The sequence below is a fragment of the Tupaia chinensis genome, unplaced genomic scaffold (assembly GCF_000334495.1).
Source record: "Tupaia chinensis unplaced genomic scaffold, TupChi_1.0 Scaffold000430_1, whole genome shotgun sequence".
NCBI lineage: Eukaryota > Metazoa > Chordata > Mammalia > Scandentia > Tupaiidae > Tupaia > Tupaia belangeri.
This window is the reverse complement of record NW_006159935.1, coordinates 1,828,246-1,843,154: the sequence shown is the minus strand read 5'-3', so window position 1 is coordinate 1,843,154 and position 14,909 is coordinate 1,828,246. Positions and strand designations below refer to the sequence as shown.

The 14,909-nt window shown below is 42.2% G+C and overlaps 1 pseudogene; it reads left to right on the top strand.

The window, feature by feature from the left end:
* Positions 1-10,099: 10,099 nt before the first annotated feature.
* On the top strand, positions 10,100-14,358 carry LOC102500470 (high mobility group protein B2-like; annotated as a pseudogene).
* The last annotated feature ends 551 nt before the right edge of the window (positions 14,359-14,909 follow it).

Sequence of the window (14,909 nt, the reverse complement as noted above, 5' to 3'; positions counted from 1 at the left end):
GATAGATGTACTTAGACCTGATGAGCTTAAAATATGCAATACACCGTATAAGTTTAATGTATTTCTAGAGCTTCACGATTTTAGTTTTCAGGAGAGCTATGCATGTATATCTTATTTGTGCTCTAAAACAACTGTAAGCAACATAGAAGATTCAGTAGAACAGACTTGAGATTTAAGAACTCTTCTCCTCAAACATACCGGTTGAGAAAGATTACTGAATAAGTCGAGGCCAAATAAAGGGTGTGAAAGTGGGAAGAGGCAAGAAGTAAGAGCATTTTCCACCAAGAACAAAGGGAACTGATAAAGGAATGAACTCTTACTACCTATACATGTTCTGCTTAAAAACATTCATTAGTAAAGAGAAGAACATTGGCAGATAAAGATGAAGTTTCCCAGGACCAGCAGTTGGCATAATGTCTATGTTGCTGGACTCACATGTTGTTGACCATGGTTCGAGTCCCAGATCTGGTGGGATAAACTCACACCAGGCATGTGTGCATGCGTGCCCAAGATCCTGAGAGGAGAATGGAGGAGAAGGGATTGCAGCGTGGCCATCCCCCCCGGGGGGTGATTTCTCACTTTCTGTGTCTCTCTCTCTCTGTCTTTCTGGTGAGCGCATGTGCCCTATAGCAAAAACCTCCCTCCCCCCCCAAAAAAAAAGAAGTTTCCCTTTTTTTATAATTACTCAATCACATACCACTGATTTCAATATATATATATATATATATATATATATATATATTTACATATATATATGAATAAAAGAAAGAGGAGCCTATGTTTTGATCAATCAGATGCTTCTATTTGTGGATATATCTTGACAGGGTTTACCGTGCAATTGCACAGACAACAGTGGTTCTTCCTTGTATTGTGTTTGAAAATTGCCACTGCTCTTAAGTGGCCAGAAAGCTCAGGCACTTACTTCCTGATGGATAACAGGCTCTCCAACTGCTACCCTCCTTTCTCTCCTTGTAGCTGAAGTCACTGCAGGGAAAACACCGTGTTGCCTCTCCCCTTTGCTGAAAAAGTTAACCCGTGGAGCATGAAGCAAACCCTTCTTTAATTTCGATTTTGGCTAGATTTTTTTTTCTTAGTTTATGTATTTTCTTTTTATTTTTGTTTTTAATTGCCAAAAGGCTCCTATATTTGCTAGCAGAGAAAGAGAAAAAAAAATTGTCTAACGGGGCATGGTCATGCCATAATTCCTTTTCCTCAATTTAGCCATCCCATCAGGATTTTGAACATGTACACACATGTGCACGGGTATTTTTCAAGCCACCAGGCCTGGATTCAAACCGTAGTCATTCATACTTAACCACTGTGCTATGGGGTGAGCCCTGGCTAGACGTTCTTTAATGTCCCTTGTAATACAATAAAGAACTAAAATTAAAAGATAGAGATGTAATACTGTATCAGATATATAAATTTTTACCAAATTATTAATCACATTATTTTAATCCTCTACTTGGGTAACTTTGGTACTAAGAAAACTACTGAAGATACTAGTCTTTAAGAGTGAGAATGATATTTAATAGTTTTAGAGTCTTCAACCATTAAATATGGTTCTGAGATTATGTTAATATTATAATCACTTTTTTATGACATCAAGTATCCTGTAAAATATATTGTAAAAAGGAATAATTAATTTCTAAAAACAAAGAAGAAATTAGTTGTCGTCTTTCCAGCTGAAAAGCCATAGCAGTTGTGATTATGGGCCAACTTCCTCAGCTTACATGGGGCAAAACTGAGGCCCAGGGAAAAGAAACGACTCGATTGGAATATACAGTGATAGATGTGAGAGCTAGATGTTCCTGTCTTCATTGATAGCTTCAATTTTATGTGGAGGGCCGTAACTCATCAGCATTATGTGTTCTATGTACAAATACCATGGTTATGTGAGTATTAGGAGCTTAGGAGCAGAAGCAATAGTTGCCTAGAAGTGATAAGGAAGGGAGTTATCATTTTAGGAATATTTGGTGAAGTAGGTGTTCCTTGAAACAGATTGGGATGTGAACAACTGGAGGTGAGAGAGCAAAGTGTTGCTTGAACAAAGACAATAGTACTCAAGACTAAGATGCAACAGAGGCCATTGGCCATGCTAGGGTTTTGTTTTGTTTTGTTTAAAGCAAGCATGTGTGCACACACACATTAAGAAATGTTATTATGGAAAAGTCAGGGAAGTGTCTACTGGAAAGATGCATCATTCTATGATCAGTATTTTGGTATACCACCTCTGTAGACCAGGAGTATCAGTTACACATTTCTTCCAAATAAATAATCCTCAGAGAAATTGATTTGAAGTATGCCTATCCAAAGATTTTTTTCTATTAGAAAACAAATTATTTAAAATGGAATACAACTTTCTGAACATAGGTCCATTTGTTTGACTAGTTAATATGAAATTAAGTTGAGATCCTTTGTCATTAAATAAGGAGATGCTTCTTCTCACAAGCCTGCTCAGGCATGGTTTTCTAACCTGAAGTACTAAAAACACCCTGTCTCCAAAAATTTATCTTCTGTCCCAGGCTCTTTTTGACACAGTACTCTAAGCCAGTTTTTGAGGTCTGCTGGTTACAAGACATTTATAATCAAAACGCCCTATTTACATTAGGAGAGAGACTCTACTTGGGGCTAATCTGTCTTTTAACCCGTTACCAGACGCACCATCACTTCAACATTTGTAACATGCCTAAGGTTGAAGAGATGCAGTTTCAAGTTTGTACTGAAGTGCTCTGAGATCGGTGTGCGTCTCCTGTCTGTCCTTAAAGCCACTGTCCACAGAGGCAGCAGCTCATTCTAGGAGTCAGTGGTTAGAATAACCAATACCCGGGGATTAGGGGGCAAACTGGTCAGAAGAGCATAAGCATATTTCATATAGAACTTCCTAAACGTGATCATAAGTCCTCGTAAATAAGATGGATGCCATCTTCTGCCAGTCAAAATTCACTGAAGTCCAGATTGTGGCTTTGAGCTGCATTGTTGGACGCACATGGGCGACCGCAGGTCTGGATCTTCAGGTCAGTTTGAGAATGTGCTGACCACATGTATATATGTACAAGGTCCTGATGAGATGGAGGCCTGGGGGAAGGGGGTGCCCACGAGGCGCACATGGGCGACCGCAGGTCTGGATCTTCAGGTCAGTTTGAGAATGTGCTGACCACATGTATATATGTGGTCATATGATGACCTGATGAGATGGAGGCCTGGGGGAAGAGGACACCCACGAGGACACTGTCCAGGGTTCTTTTCCCTCTCTCTCTAACACACGCATGCACACACGCACACACACATGCTCATGCTATTTATTGTGGATTTTAAAAAAACAGCAAGAACCACTGGATAGTCTTGAGTCTTGGAGGTCTGTTTGGAATGCCACTCTTTCATTGGTCTTCTCTACAATTGAAAAAAGATGAGACCGTACAGAACAACTTACCCTCAGGAGGTCCTGTCTGTACTGTACAAACCCGAGAAGAGGAGAGTGAGGTGGTAGAAAAAGACAGAAGGTGCCATTAGTAGAAATGGAATAGTTTATCGGAGAGATATACAGAGAATATAGAGTATCATCGCGATTGATTGTCCCTTCTTTCTCCTGTTATGTTCAAGCTTGTAAAGGAAACACATGTAAATATGTATGAAATGTCTATCTAACTTTACTGAACATTATAGGTGAATGGCTGATAGGAGAAAGCATGAAAAGAAAGAAGCACTTCCCTTGAAAAGTTATTCGTATTCCATACACTCTCTCAATGAGAAAGCGAAATGATACCAGGAAATGTTTTCCTGGCTACCAGGAAAACAAATCCGTCATCCATTTCCCAGTTATATACCTTTTGTGTATCTTCATGAGTATTCTCTTCCCCCCATTTCCAGGGATTCTTATTCCTGTGTCAGTCAACAGTCTCTTACATGGGATGCGTTCTGCACCTAAAACCAGAATGCAAATTCAAAATTTTCCATTGTGATGTTGTTCTATTGCAAAAGCCTTCTCACTGCAGATATTGACAGCCAACATTGTAGCATGCATTAAGTTAGCGTGAATGTTTCCTTCCCTCATGATCTCAGCTGTAAAGAGAGAAGTGTTGTATAGACAGATATTGATACAGACAGGTGTTGGTGCAGAAGGCCAGGAGGGTACGTTTCAACCCAGTCAAGTGAGGTCAAGCCTAGGTTTATGCTGGTACTTACAAAATATTCCATACACTCTATCAATGAGAAAGGGAAGTGATATTTTAAGCATCTTGCCATAGGGCGGGCACCACCACGCCCCGTATTTTAAGCATCTTTAGGGCAACCAAAAGGCAGAACCTGGAGACTTTGGAGACTGTATAATGGAAGCATGAGAAAGTGACTAAAAATAATAGGCAGTGCAAGAAGAAGAGGGGATAAGACTTGTTCTTGCTCTCTCCCTGTCTCTCTCCCTGTCTCTCTCCCTGTCTCTCTCTCTCTCTGAATGAAAGAGGGAGGAGCATGTGCATGAGTGACAGACAGAATGTACCCTCGAAGGGTCTGGGTGACACAGTCCTAAACCTTCCATTTTCCCCTCCCGTCAGGGTCCTGGCTTCCTGCATGCCCACCCAGCTCTGGTGGCCTTTCTGCTGGACCATATCTGGTCCTCGATGGGCTCCGGGTGGCCCAGCCTCCTCCACGCAGTGCTGTCTGCTGCACTGCGGGGTTGGCCCCCCCATCCCCACCCCGCTCAGTCTTTGGCTCATTAGCGGGTCCTGTCGTGAAGTTAGTACTAAGATGCATGGTTCTGTGTTGCCTTCCTCTTTCTTTGATTTAATTTTCCTGTCTATAAAATAAGATCAATAATGAATTACACGAAGTAGCATGTTACAGTACTTCGGTCTGGCACCAACTGTTGAAAGTGTTTGCGTGACTGCGATAACCCTCCATATGTGTACAGAAACACCCTGCTCACTTGCTCGGAGCTATTTAGTACATATTTTCTGTGACTAGGTCTACGTGCTAGGCACAGTGAAAAAGCCAGCAATGAGTCAAATACTGTCTCAATTCGTAGCTATCCTTCTAGTTCCCCTGAGCTTTCGACGTTAAGAGATGCATGTTCTCTGTCTCTGTTTTGGCTAATGCAGGGAAGCTAGGGCTGTGTATATCTCACTCGCACATGGAAGGAGGGCTGAAGCAGTAAGAGAGGGAGAAATTGGCAACTTTAAAAGCAAATTCAAGGACTCTATCGCCGTTAGAATGTGAAAACATGTGAGTCATAGGCTTGCTAGGGAGTGAGTATTTAATAGGCGCCTTTGTAAAATCTCCAGACTAAGCGGTATCATTTTCTATACATGCTTAAATCTCTTAATTACAAAGCAACTTTAATTATACATAAAGTATGCCTCTTCAATCATGTTTTAATCACACATGAAAAAAATTAAATTTATCCCAAAGATATTTTCTGCATTTTTTAATTCTGATTTTTAAACTCTGGCATATTCTGTCCCAGAAAAAATTGCATTAAGCTAATGTTTATGCTTGCACATAATCCCACACTTTCAAGGCAACACTTAAAATATTCAGAAGAGCTTCACAAGAGGGAGTAGTTTAATTCTGTTGTTGACTCAGAGCCATTGTTCTTCACAGTTACAGCTCCGCTGGCATGGGCCACATATGGTCACTTGCTTTCTCAGCGTACAGAGTGATAATGCATTAACATTCCGGCTGGTGGGAAGGCCATGCTATGTGTTGGAGAATTCTGTCAGGAAGATGGGCTGCTGCTTGGGCAGAAAGGAGGGCAGATCAATCTGAGAGAGCCTGCAGATTGCCATAAGGAATCGCTGTGGCTTTTCACTGTGGTGACTGGTCTAGTTTCTGTATTATTCCCTCTGGAGTCTAAATTTCAACACAGTGGCTGTCTGGGTAGGACTTCCATGGGAGGAGCTGTCATCAGAAACCTGCACGGACCTCAGCTGCAGAGGGAGCTTTTACCGGCTTCCCTCATCACTGACATTCAAATATACCTTTCAGAGCCATCAGCTGCCACCCGAGATGGACTTTCTATGGCCCCACTTTGGCTCTGATCGTTGCTGGGTGGGCTGGAGGGCAAAGGACCGGGCTGGTGACTGTTGAGGCCTGTTAGAGGTTCTTAAGAACTCTCTCTGGGGTAGTAGCTTCCAGCAGCCAGCACGCAGGACTAGGGCCAGAACTTGGGGAACATGCCTTCTCTCTTCTCTTTGGCACTTTCCATGGGTGGGTGTGAAGTGAAGAAAAAAGGCCAAGGACAACAGTAAGGGTCTATTCCCAAATAAAAATAAATGAATCAATGAAATCACCTCACTTCTCATCAGAGCTTATGCCACATGGAATTGTATCTCAAGAGACATCCCTAGTAACGCAGGCCTGGAGGGTTACTTACCTTTCCTGCTCATCCCATTACCTCTGCAGTTTGTGAACAGAACTACTGCTGCTAGTGCTGGCAGCAGAGGGAGCCACTTACATGGCTTTGTCTTGAGAGTCAGCAAAGTTGACAATAAGGCTTGAAATGCAGAAATAGTAGGACTTGATTGTATTTTCTAAAAGGAAGGACAGGACAGTAGATGATATGTAAAATCTGTTAGCAGCCATCCCAAATGACGGGACTAGTGGCAACCACTTCATTTCAACCGCTTGAAATATCTGCGGATGTAATTGCCTGGCTGCAATTCAGAAAGTAAATCATATTTGAAAATGTAAAATTGTGTTTGGAACCAGAGGTATCCTCTCTGATCCTGGCAATGACCCTTTGCAGAATACTAGTAGCAAGTTTGTGTGTGGGAAACCGGATGCCAGTTAACCGGGTTTTGTAATGTAAATGATGCGGCCGAAAATAAAGAATAAAACTCTTTAGATGTACATGCCAGTGCTCATAGGCATTTTCTCTCTCTCCCTCTCTCTCTCTTTCTCCCTGTCTCTGAGACTCACATACGTGCAGATTCTCCTTTTACTCACATACATGTGAAAGCGTGCAAATATTTACAGGTGATTTCGTCCAGCAGTAGTGGAGCCAGGGTTGCTGTGAGGACATCAGATAACCTTGCCTTTGTGTCCCACAGTGGGAAGAGAAAATCAGAACACCAAAAGAAAAATGGGAAGCACGTATCTCTGTCAGTACCTTGGCTTTTTTCATGAAGAGACAGTAAAGCACATATAGTTCTTTTAATTATTCTGACAGAATATTTCTGGAAAACGGGTTGTGCCAAGGCCTGTTCTTAGAGGGATGCTTCTAGGTCTTCTCTTGTTTTATCTTGGCCACGTCTAGCCTGAATCATTAAAACTCTGAGAAGACAGAAGTGCTGCAGTTTTTCTTTGAAGAACAGGGCTGTATTCTGAGTACTCCTCCCTTACCTTCCTGCCTCCCCCCACCTAGCTTTGATAGCATCAGATAAATCCCATGACACAGAGTCACAAGAAAAAAGCATTCTGTAAAATAAGACAATCTCCACTGGCTCCTGTAATGGTGCTTTGTTGACCTGATTCCAGTGAGGTCTGCAGCGAATAATGCTGACAGCAAATGCCTTCTTAGGTTCCTTTCCACGTAACGGTCATCCTCTTCAAGACAGTACTTGATTATCTGTGGCTTGCACTACAGATGAAAAATACAGATGGAAAGGAGAAGGTGAGCGTGGAGATTGGTTGTGCTGGACTGGGAGTATCCATCCTTCTTTCTAAGTATCCTAAACTCCCTTTGTGTCATCTACCGTAGCCACACGGCTCCCCTCACAGACCGCCTGTATCTAACCCATTTGTGAGAAGAGTGGTTGGGGACGTCGTTAAGGGATGTGATGTGACCGTGATCAGGTATTCTTTGCTTGCGAAGCTTCAAAAGTACGAATCTACCTCTAAGGCAAGAGAGTCCATGGCATTTTGTTTTACTATTTTGTTTGCTCTACCCTTCTATCTATCCATCCATCCATCTCTCTACTTAGTTTTAGTTTTAGGAATAGCGCTTCTCCATCTAGAAAGAGGGAGTAATAGTGAGGAAGGTCACACAGCTGTTCTGACTGTCGGGGCTACGTGAGGCGCTGGTCAACACTCTCTTCAGGAACCTTGCCCCAAGATACGAGGGAAACTCGGGGCTAAAGGAGTGGCCCCGTGGGAAGCCCTGCCCCTAAAGACATCTGGTGATCTGTCATGGTTGAAGGTTTCAAGAGTCCACTTCTTCCTGGGAAGAGAGTTAGGGGTCAGCAGCAAACGTGTTGGTGCAGTAGGTGGCCCGTTGACACTGAACGCTGCTTTGAGTTTTGCACGGAGAAGGTGCCCCGATGTGTGATGCCTGGCAACAAGACCAGACGCCAAGAAGAGAGGGCTACGCAGAGTGCCTGAGATGGCCCTCGTCCCAGCTTTGTTCCAGGCTCTGTCTGGCAGCAGCCCGGTAGGTAGCTGTGTCACTGACTTCAGAGCAAGAGAAGGGAGTGCCTGAGCATTGATTAGAATGCGAGCATGGGGACCAGCAGTTAGTGTAATGGCTATGTCACTGGACTCCCACGTAGTCGACCGCGGTTCGCGTCCCGGACCCGGTGGCTTAAACTCACGCCGGGCGCATGTGTGTGCATGCCCAAGATCCTGAGAAGAGAATGGAGGAGAAGGGATTGCGGCGTGGCCATCCCCTTGGGGGGTGATTTCTTGCTTTCTGTCTCTCTGTCTCTCTCTGTCTGGCGAGCACAAGTGCCCTATAGCAAAAAGCCTCTCCAAAAAAAAAAAAAAAAGAATGGGAGAATGGAAATACTTAAGTCACAGTACTCTTCTTGGTGGTACTGGGCAAAGGCAGAGGGTAATGAGTTGAGGACTAGTCTCTTGCTCGAGAGTAATTAAATGGCTAATTTTGAACTGCATGGGGGAGGAGCCTTCCTTACAAAGCTGTGATGCCAGTAGATTGAAGGGCTTGGGTCTTTTCTCTGTAGTCTCCTGAGAATTCCTGCAACACCTTGTTTATCACACGCTACATGGAGGTTGCATTTTGCCACCTCAGGACTTTAGATAAGAAAACAGAACGACGCCATATAGTGCATAACTTCTCTCTGGTTATTTTTGTATTTTCCTCTTTGCTTTCTTTTTGTCTTTAGAAGTAAAACCCTTAAAAAGAAAAAAAGACTTGCTCATTGATGTCTTTGAAGGAGAAAGGAAAAAGGATTGGGGGGTAACATCTCACTTTGAAGTCAGATTTGGAGAAGTGGGTCCACGGGGTTGAAGTGAGTGGAGTCGGGAAGACTCTACAAGGTCTGGGGCCTTAAACATAAGGCAGCAGGACACGGATCAGAAGTCTGACCTGGGAAAGAATCCTGGGGTGCAGCAGTGAGCCAGATGCGCACTCGAATAACCCCATCATGGACGGTCACCTGAAACCCCTGGACTAATAAATGGAACAAGGAGTCACAGTAAGACAGAGAGGAAGACACGAGCGCAGTGAAGGCGGGGACTGCGAAGCGAACCAAGCGTTTTCTTCCTCGCTGGTTCAGTGTTTATCCGCCAAAGCCAGAACATTTGGAGCATTGTGAAAGCCACATTTGCTTTCCCAGTTACTTGTGATTAAAGGTCGATTTCAAATACTTAGATTTAACATTCCTCCAAATAATTAGAGTAACTCATGGTTCAATTCTGGACCTTCAAGCAGCAGTGCTTTCAGCAAAAACCTCCTCTGTCAAGTGCAAAATAGGTAAATTTACTGCTCCTTATTATATAGGGTTTGCTATGTAAATCTAACGAGAAGGCAGGGGCAGGCAGGAGGGAGAATTTAAGGCAGCTGACAGGCATTATATCTTTCTCTGGTCCTTATTTTTTTACGTTCTCAACAAGTAGTTTAGCAGGATGAAGACAAATCTTGCTGGGTCCCAGGATAAGCAGGAAGAAAAGGAGGTCGATGCAGTGGATATATGTCCCGGACTTGAGGTCGGATGATCCAGATACGAGATGGTGTAGATCGGCACCAACTTTGCCATGTGTGAATGTTGCCGCAGGCTGCTTACCCGGGCTGAGTCTCCATGTTTTTAAACTATAAAGTACAAATGATAGCATATTTTCACCTCTTTCATGGGGTAGTTATAAGGATCAAATGAGTCAACATCTAAAAGGGCATTTTATATACTATTAAGCTCTGTCTGAAGACAGTACCATGTTGAGTACAGCAGAGGGAAAGGCTGCATGTTCTAGCAGAGTAAGAACACGGAAAGATTCCGAGCAGAGGCCTTGTAGTCAGAGGGGCCTATATGTGAATTCCAGTTCTGCCATCCGGAAAGTTACTCAGCTTCTCTGTACTTCAGTTCCATTATTTATAAAAAGGAATGTCAGAATAGCTCTACCTTTGGAGCATTGCAAGGAGTAAAGGAGTGTGTGTGTGTGTGTGTGTGTGTGTATATATATATATATGGTGTGAACACATACACACAGTGTTGGCTCAGTGCCTAACACCATAGTAAGCATGTATATATAAAATAAATATTGGTTATTACTAGGTATTTTTATTGTGGTTGACACCACTGAGTTTATTTATCTTGGAAATTATAAACCCATGAACTTCACAGAAGGGGACCTTGAAACCCAAGCACCATGTTTCTATAAAACACTTCTGTCAGTTTATTTAAATATGTAATTTGAAATATCAAATCAGTATATTTTACCACGAACAAGGTACAGGAAAAAAACATTCATTTGCTTTTTTCTACTTGAGGCATTTGGTGACCTAGAATTTAACATTGCATCGTCTGTCACCCAGCTACCTGTCTGTGTATCCGTCCTTCCATCCCTCTGTCCAGCTACGCGGGGAGCCGTGTCCTTCCTCAGTCACCTGCTATACGTCATGTGTGGTCAGAAGGGCACATGAGCGTTGCACTGAATGGTCAGGTCTGTCTGGCCTAAATGGAGTAATGCCAAGGGCACGCTTTCCCATTCTGTATCCCAACTGTGCTTGCCAAAGCCAGAAAACAGGATCCGCTGGCTCGCAGACGGCTCATGAAAGAAGGAAGAAGACAGGGCACTTTGTTTTTCTCTTTCTGTCCTTCCCATTTGTGATTGTTCCCTGTTTTTTCTTCTTTTCTCTTTCCCACCCTTTCCTTTGCCCTGTTCATATTCTTGCCATTTTGTCTTTTTTTTTTTTCACTTTTTTTTCATCATTAGCAGAGGTGATTTTCTCATAGCCATGGTCAGCTGCAAGTCCAGCGGTCATGCCATGCTCTGAGATGCTGAGGCCTCATGGGAAGGTCCCAGGTTTTGTTTTGCAGCTTTCCTGTTCATGCCAGGCACACGCACACGCACTGTGCTCATAATCCTGGCTGGCTGTGTTTGGAGGTGGATTGTGTGGGAAGACACTTTTGGAGGATCACCACTCTCTTGCTGTTTCTTATAAAAGAAGTAAGCATTTAAAAATAATTATTTATTTAATTTTACCCATCATTAAGACAGAGACAGACAGAGAGAGAAAGTGAGAAAGCAAGCTGCCTATCCAGGACTGGAACCATAGTTGGCCATGTGGGAGTCAGCAGTTTAACCACAATGCCACCTGCTGGCCCTCAACTCAACATTTTTTAAAAGAAGAATCATTACAAGATTATTTATGTTTCAAATACTTATAATCTTTCGGCAGTTTTCCAGGATTTTTTTTCTTATAGTTGCTTGTAATTTAGCAGGTTCATAGACAAGTTCTTAGAAGCATAATGATTATAATGTTTTTTTTTTTGTCGGTCTCCCTAATTTTAAACTAGCTTCGTCACTTTCTTTTGCTTGTAGTGTTTCTCTGGTCATATATTCTTACTCCCTGACAATCATAAAAGATAAATAATTTAGACCAAGATGAGAATCGCTGAAGAAAAAGAAAAAGAATAGTAAAAATTCAGTAGAGGATCAACATACTTTAATGTTATTATTCAGATTAATTACATCACTGGTATGTTGTTTTAGAAATATTCCATTGCAACTAAATAATCAAGATGTTTATATAATTTGTGATAAGTGTTATAATTCAGTGATATTTCAACTAAAGGTATGGTTTTCCTTGGTGAGAGACAATGAAGAGGAACTATGGGGAGGTAGGATTAATAGTGGACATTGATCAGAATTTAAAGTTAGATTAGTTCATTAATTTCATCAAGAATATTTATGGTATGAGTACGAGTTTTAGGTTTTGGGCCACAACAGCATACTAAATAAAATTCCCTGTACTCACAGAGCTCACATTATACTTTAGGAGAGGTAGGACTGTGGGGAATATGAATAAATAACTTGTGTAATGTTTTCAAGTATAATAAGTGCTGTATAGGAAACAATAAAACAGGGAAAGGAAGTGAGGCATGTTAGGGAAAAAAAGAATCATCTGAATGCAAAATAGGATGGTCAGAGTAAGCCTCACAAAAAAGTGTTGGGAAATATTTAAAGGAGGTGAAAGAGAAAGTCTTGTACATGTCTAGAAGAACTCTTCAGGTGGACGAGACAGTCGATGCAGAATTGCTATGGTGAGGACATGCCTAGTGTGCTCCGGAAACATCCAGGGGGCAATTACGGCTGCATCAGAGTGGTTTCGGTCATGTAGGGCCTTGTCAGCCTCGTGGGTGTGGACTTTTATTCTGAGACGAGTCCATCACAGCTTGGAATCAGAAGTGATATCATCGACAGTCTTAAAAGTGAATTTCCAGCTCTCATGTTGAACATGAAGCGTAGAGAAAGCAAGTTTGTAAGTGGGAAGATCAGTTTTTACACCACTGCAGTGGTGTAGGTGGGAGATGGCAAAGGCATTTACCGGAAGGGCGGTGTGGTGATGGCAGAAAGCGGTCGGATTTTGAGAGTAATTTGAAGTAGAGTCTGTAGCATTTGTCGATGGGTTGAAAATGAATTATGAGGGTAGAGTGAGTCGAGGATGACACCAAGGATTTTGGCCTGAGAAAATGGAAGACGTGACCATCAACGGTGCTGGAGAAGACTGAGGGTAGGATAGGCCTTAAGAGAGAAAGTGTAGTCGTTTTATTTTGTTCAATTTTGGGTATCTTCAGTTTGAGGGGAACTTTTAGGAATCCAAGTAGAGATTTCTAATAGACATTGGCACAGAAGAATCCGAAGTCCAGGGAGAGATCCAGGCTTGACCTATTTGTGTATTAGTTGTGGGTATATACATGGTATTTAAGCCACACCCAGGGAGTGAACACAGATAGCTGCCCAAGGTCTGGCTGCTATCCCCAAAACTTATAAACTATATAATCTGATGCCTATTTCTTACCCATCTTAGGTGATTTATCTGTAACATGGAGATAATATCGTCCTTTAGAATGAGGGGGTTTAATGAGATATGATGCATACAGAACACATGACTCCTCATTGGACTGATTTCATTCTGTTTTTGTAGTTGTTGTTGGTTACCCAGCCTTTAGAGATGTCACTAAAGGGTGCAAAGCAAAACAGGGTAAGCTGGGGCAGCTTCTTCCTCAAGAATTTCAATGTGTAAAATGTTTAACTTAATCCACATTTCTTTTGCTTTATCATTTTCTAAATGACTACCTGTTTCAGTCAATTCAGAAAATATTGCCTTTGTTCACAAAGTTGACCTCTGCCAGACATAATCCTGAGGCTTTGCTTGGGAAGAAAAGAACCATGCAAAATTATACACACAAAACAATGTGCTTATCCCTTACTTGGAATACCATTACAGAGGCAAAGCCAGAGGTGAGGATTGTGTTAGTGATAAACTGGTTGACCCTGGAGGTCTGGGGAAGAAACAGCGCTCTGAGGACAGCTTACGCCAGCTAGACACAGTCTGTCTCCATGGGCAGAGGAGACCCCAACAAGCCAAGGGGCAAAAATTTTCTTGTGTGCCTTCTTCACGTAGAACTGCCGGAAAGAGCATGAAAAGAAACACCAGACTGTTGGATCAGTTTCTCTGAATTCTCCATGAAATGTTTGGAGAGATAGAAGACCATGTCTGCAAAGGAAAAGTTGAAGTTTAAAGATAATGGCAAAAAGCGACAAAGCTCTTTATGATAGGAAGATGAAAAATTACGTTCCTCCCAAAGGCTTTTAAGAAGGGAAAGAAAAAGGATCTCAATGCTCCTAAATGGCCACCATCTGTCTTCTTATTTTGCTCTGTACATCACCCAAAGATCAAAGGACAACAGCCAGGCCTGTCCACTGGGGATACTGAGAGAAACTAAAATAAAAACAAAAATGGGCGAAATGTGGTCCGAACAGTCGCCACAGATAACCATTTGACAGAAAGCAGCTATACTAAAGGGGAAGTGTGAGAAGGTTATCACTGCATACCTTGCCAAGGGCAAAAGGGAAGCAGGAAAGCAGGGCCTTGGGAGGCCAACAGGCTTAAAGAAGAATGAGCCAGAAGATGAGGACGGGAGAGAGGAAGAGGAAGATGAGGAGGAAGATGAAGATGGAGAATAAATGGCTACCCTGAAAGGATGTGTGTGGAGTGCATGTGTGTGTGCTCAGGAAATTGTTTTGCTAAGAATGTGAATTCAAGTGCAGCTCAATATTAGCTTCAGTATAAAAAAGATACAGATGTTTGGATAGCTAGTAAGACTCTTTGTAGAGAAAATACATGATTAAGAATGCAGGTTGTAGCTTTTTGAGGGACTACTACATGCAGTTACATTTTATAGCTTCTGATGTTGGTTGTTCCTTAATATTTAGTGGTTTGACTTGTATATGGTGGCCTAGCATACTTGTAGGAATTGGTATCAATAGTAAATTTTATTTTAGGATAGTGCATTTTGTGTTTTGTTTTCAATTTTGCAATATCATTTTATATATATGTGTGTGTGTGTGTATATATATATATATACACACACACAATCATTACAAAGCATAATGGTGGCAAGACTGGAAATGAGAGGTAGGGAGATAATGCATGCAAATAATAGATGTATACTTTAGAATTCAGTATGGTCAAATGGGCGCTGGCCCAACCCAAGCACAAAGATTTCATCGCTTTA